Raw genomic sequence first — 5,984 nt, forward strand, 5'->3', positions numbered from 1 at the left:
TAAAAAAAATACTTGTGGGTACTCCGGTCACTCATTACAATACTTTCCAAATGTTTAACTACATTTTCCAAGTCTAAGGATTAAATATAATCTTTCAGGAGAAATCTAAGTCTCCCTCCAAACATACCTTATGTTTTTTTTTTCTATGCTGTAACTAAATCCTGACTTCAACATGCCTTGTACTTACAGCAAAATATAAAGAGAGAGAAAAGTGATATGGAAAGGGGGAAAATTATGAATACTTAGACTTCACCTGAATCTAGATGGTACAAAATTGATAACTGTGCTGTGGTTATAAGGATACTAAATTTCACTGAAACAAGGTGGAGGGTATGACAGGAAGGCCCTATCATTCCATACCAGTTTGTTCAGTTGTTGGAACAAAATAGAACAAAGTGAATAAACAACAGGGATTTAATTTTCATAGTTTTAGAACGTAGAAGTCTAAGCTCAATATTTCAGGCTTTGAGACTTTGTTCCTTGCATGGAGGATGCTGTCTTCTCATTCTGCTCTCATATAGACTCTCTGGTGTTACCTCCTATGTTCAAATTTACTTTTTAAATAAGAAAACTGGTCAGATTAGATTAGGGTCTACCTAACCTAATTAAGTCAATCATTTTCTATTTTTGCATAATCACCCCATTTAAATCCTTTTTTCAAATATAGCCATATTATAAACTACCAGGGGGTAGGAGGCTGGGGCTTCAATATGTAAATTTGGGAGCTGTAGGCACAATTCAGGCCATAACAAAGTTTAAATTTATTTCAGAGTATATTTTTTTAATTCAGGTTTTATTTATGGCTTTTAACATTGTGCTATTTTATTAATAAATCAAATTGTTCTTTCGTAGATTTACTAATGTGAGCAAACCACTCAGAGTTAGAGTTCAAGAATCCCCCAGGGAGCATGCAAACACCTTCACTGGCTAAACTGGACAATGCCAATCTCAATCCACTGTTAACAGATCACAGATGATTTTTGGTTTTTGAGCCAGAATTTCTCTTGCCATCATCTGTTAAAAACGTTTATCTAGTTCCAGAGAAAAGGTCCTTTTGATCATTGTACATCTACTATGAACTGTTACTGAGAACAGAAAAACTAGCCATAAATTCAGGTTCTCGAGAGTAAGCTGGTGAACAAAGGAAAAGAATACTTTCAAAATACTGGAGAAGGTGTTCTCAAAATACTTTAAATTCTGACAGAAAGAACTGTTAGTAAGTGGGCCTCCCAACATTCTTGTTCCAGATAGAAATATACATGCAGGAGCCCAGGTCGAAATAACTGCAGAAGCTAAGTGTGGCTTTTATAATAAGTTTTCAGGACATGTCATGGTGTGATTTTTCAGTGTTGTGTTTCTTATTTTAATCTGCTGTTTTTGCTAATTTTAAAAAGTGCCGGCATATAGAAGTTGCTTGAGAACTGTTTCTGGAATGATAATATCTAAGTTTTAATGAAGGTTTATTATGTGGCAAGTCCTTTCTAAGACCTCTTGTAAGTGTTGACTCGTAATCACCAACACATCTCTAGTGCTGCAGGCGCTACTGTTTACCCCACGGTCCAGAGGAAGGAATGTTACTATTCCATTATTGCTTAGTTTATGACTGACTGGTCCAACTGAGATTTGACTCAGCTTTACAGTAGAATCCAGGCCCCATTTTTTATTTTATTATTAATATATTTTTTATTTTTACAGATACAAAATAATGATAAACAGGGTCCTGAGTTCAATCCCTGGTACTGCAAAAAAAAATAGTGATTAAAAAACAGTATTAAAAATGATACAAGATTTCACTAAATAATATAATAGGAATTCAACAATTGTTGCTGTATTAGATGATGTTCTCTTCAAATTAGTTGTTCAGAATACCAGATATAAACATGTAAGATTTGTTTAAAAAACAGAACAAAGCAAAACAATAACAAAGAAGTTGCAAGAAATTCAGAAGAGGAAATAAAAATTGGAATTTTAAAAAATTAAGCATTAACTGCTCCTTTCAAAAGATCAGCAGAAATCAACAATACAATTATCCAAACTATTCTGATCTTTCAGTGTTGTGTTTCTTATTTTAATCTGCTGTTTTTTCTAAATATTTTTTTCTCTTCTTTCACTTGTCCTTTTCCTCATTCCAGATTTTCCTTTCCAGAACTGAGATCATCATACCACAGTGATACGTGTGCACCCATGTTTGCGGCAGCACAATTTGCCATAGTTAAATCCTGGATGCCCATCAACTGAGAATGGATAAAAAAGAGAGAGTATTTTTACACAATGGAATACTATGTAGTTATAAAAAAGATAAATGTGATGCTTTTATAGATAAATGGATACAGCTAGAGATTATGTCGGTAAGTGAAAAAATTAGATCCAGACATGTGAACATTGTATTATCTCACTAGTGTAAGAATCTGAAAGAGTAATGAAAATCTCAAAGCTACAACAGATACTGTGACAGACCCCCTCTTTCTTGACCATATTAACACTATTCCTAAAATTTCCAAAAAGAATCCAGATATTTTCAGTTGGATGACAAAATTATGATCATCTGTTCTGTAAAGATCATTTGTTCTGAGGTCAAAAATTTGTATATTTTCATATTAAGCTGGTGGGAAGGTAAGGATCTTACAAGAAAATGTATCAGTGGAGTGGTATCAAGGAGGTTTTGTTTGAGAGATCACCTGGTAGACCTTTAGAATAAACAAAAAACCCTGAAAGTATCTGTAAAATCTATGAATGCCCAATAAAATATCTCTAAACAATACAGACAAGTAATTGTCCAGTGGACAAGAAAGCTCATATTTTAATAAGATTTATTCATCCCAGTACTTGCTCAGTGCCCTCAAAAAGACCTTATCTAGGGTGCCAGGAATAGGAAGTGTAATGCTCCTAGAACACAAACCTTCACTCACCAAGATTAGCCTGGCCAACTGCCACAACTGAGTGTCAGCATCACTATTAAATTGTCAGTGACAGTGACCAAGCCTAAAGTTATAGGACAGTCCATATACCCGAGGAGCAGCAGCCCCGTCCTCAGTGGAAAGTTGGTTACTAAGGATTTTTGTTTCTCTTTATGGTTTACGGTTTTCCTTATAGGAATCACACCTTCTCATTTTAGAATTTACTTTTCTTGTTTCTCATTTTTTGTGAAGATTAATATTCAATGCATCAGTGAAATCCCACTCAGTGTACCTCAGAATGCACTGAGCAATATAGAAGATGTAAAGCAGAGAGAAGATGCCCTTGTCCAGTGAAACCTTTACTCCAGTAGCAGCTAAATAGCATTACTCTGCTAAGTTAGGAAAGTCAACTGTGTCCTGAAACAGTGACAAACTAATTAGTACACTTTTTCCTACATTCAAAATACAATTACTGGGCTGGGGAGTTAGCTCAGTATTCTAAGAACGTGCCTGGCAAGCACAAGGACCCAAATTCGATCCCCGGTACCATGTACGCTGCCAGTCCTATGTTGAGCCGGCCACTGAAACCAGGTGTGGTAGCTCACTCCTGCAATCCCAGCACCGGGGAGGCTGAGACAGAAGGATCACTATGAGTCCAAGTTGTGTAGCGAGACCCTGTACCAAATAAGTAAATAAATAAATGATAGATCTTTTTAAAATACAAATCTCAAATAGCAAAAGATTGGAAATTGGTTTACAACTTTTAAACCTATACAAAATAACTTGTATTTTAAATATCTATTCATGCCTGAGTCTGTTATGTTCTCAGAGGTAGTAGTGGTCCAGGTGGAATGGTTCTACCAGGATACATATTCATGTGGCCATTCTATTGGAAGCTGAGGCCATTCTACTGTTGGGTTTTTCTTACAAAAGTGTTGACAACGCTGACAGCAGTGATTGACCTTTACCATCGAGGGAAAATGAAGGTGTTTTACACAGTGGGGGAGAGAGAATGGGACTATGATGCAGATGTTCTAGGCTTCCAAGTATTGCTGGACACAGCTCTCAGAAGACCACTATAAACTTCCATATCACAAGCACTTATGCCCACTGAACATAAATGTTTGGGTCATATCTCTGTGCACCAATACTTGACCCACTTATGAAGTGCCTGAACAATAGATAATTATGGCATATTTTTCAAAGAAAAAAATTGAAAATCCTAGCTACAGTCTTGTGGTAAGTTGACTAAATAAAGGGCCAAATATTTGCTGCTGTTTTTCTACTTGCTGTACCATTCCTTTCTCTTGACTACTCTCCTATCCCAAATTTTAAAGTGATAGTTACATCTATCATGGAAGTCTTCAGATTGCAGAATAAGTAAAACAAGTAATGTTGATACTAGATGAGGGTAGACATTAATCATGGAAACTGGTTACTCTATAACATTTAAAGTGGCAGTCACTCTCCTGTTTCTCCTTTTAGCCATCATGGTGGGACTAGTAGTGGTTTGTAATCACTTCATTCTGAGGCTTCAGTTTGTTTTCTTAGTGAAGTTCACTTCCTATTAATAATGATGAAAGTACTGGTGAAATAGCGCAGCAGAGTCAAGTGCCCGCAAACAGGCATAGGGGCCAGGGGTTTGATCCCCGGGTCTGCTGTGCCAGCCCTGTCCCCAGGGCACAATGAGATGGCAATTGAGACTGGGTATGGTGGCGGGTTCCTGTAATCCCAGCTCTTGGGAGGCTGTAAACAGGAGAATCGCTACGAGTCTGGTCTAGTAGTGAGACCCTGAACACCCTGAGGACCCTTCCCTAAAATACAAAAAATAAAAAATAAGATAAAATTAATAATAATGATGATGATGATGATGATGATGATGATGATGATGATTTCCTCTTTGTGCTGTGTTTATTCAGGTCATGGTTTATTAACTACTGAGTTGTTCGATTTACTGATCTATAAGAGTTCTTTAATCCGAATGCAGTCTTTTTAAAAAAGATATTAGTGTGGTGGATATATTTTCCCAATTCGTGAGTTTACTTCAAGTCCCTACCCACACTGGAGAATAAAGATGTTTTGTTTACTGTTTCACATGCCATATTTAATATTCCTCCTATCTAGAATTGACTTTTTTATGATGTGAGAGAGTCAAACTATCTATTTCCATGTGGCTAATCACTGTATTTAGGTGTTATTTTCTAAAAATTCATGTAGCTACATAGATGTGGATTTATTTGTCAGCACACTATTTTGTTTCATTTACCAATTTATGTATACAGCCATGCATAACATAATGCCTTATTTATTATTTCTTTATATCCCTCAATATTTTGCAGGAATTACTCTTTCTATCACCTTTTCAAAATTATCTTGGATAGATTTATTTACTATTATGACTAGTGAGGAATGTTTCCATTTCTTTACATTTTTATTTTTATTTTTAGAATTGCTTTGATGTTCTTTTTTTTTTAATGTATTTAGTACAGGGTTTACAGGGCCTCACTACATAGGTTGGACTCATAGTGTTTCCCCTGTCTTCAGCCTTGCCAGTGTTGGGATTACAGGTACATGCTGCCACACCCAGTCTCAATCCCCATCTCAGGTCTCCTGGGAGTGGGGCCAGTGGAATCCTGGGTCCTGCGCTCTACCTAAGCAAGCACTTTAGTCCCCTGAGCCATCTGGCTGGCCCCCTAGTGCTCTTGATATCTGGAAAATATTACTTAGGAAGTCACATAAAGTCTATAATCTTGACTTTGACTTTAACATAAGGACATGAATTCTCACTGAATCTTTCTTGCCATATTCAGTGAAAAGAACTAAAACTAACCAATAGCTTAGAATTAATGCAGTATGTTCAGTTCTCATACTGTTGTTCATCATCAGGAGCCAAAACGTTTGGATAAACTGCTTATTTCAATTGAGGAGCAATGACTGTATAGATCTGGAATAATTTTAAAGATTCAGTAGCTGGTGAATTACCAAAGATGCCTTTGGTTGAGCAAAAAAGTTCACTGCAAATTTAAGAAGTTCTTTCAACTGTCTCAAGTTCGGGTCAACTCGTGAATCAGTAAAATTACCGTAAGA

The sequence above is a fragment of the Octodon degus genome, unplaced genomic scaffold (assembly GCF_000260255.1).
Source record: "Octodon degus isolate 3935 unplaced genomic scaffold, OctDeg1.0 scaffold00059, whole genome shotgun sequence".
NCBI lineage: Eukaryota > Metazoa > Chordata > Mammalia > Rodentia > Octodontidae > Octodon > Octodon degus.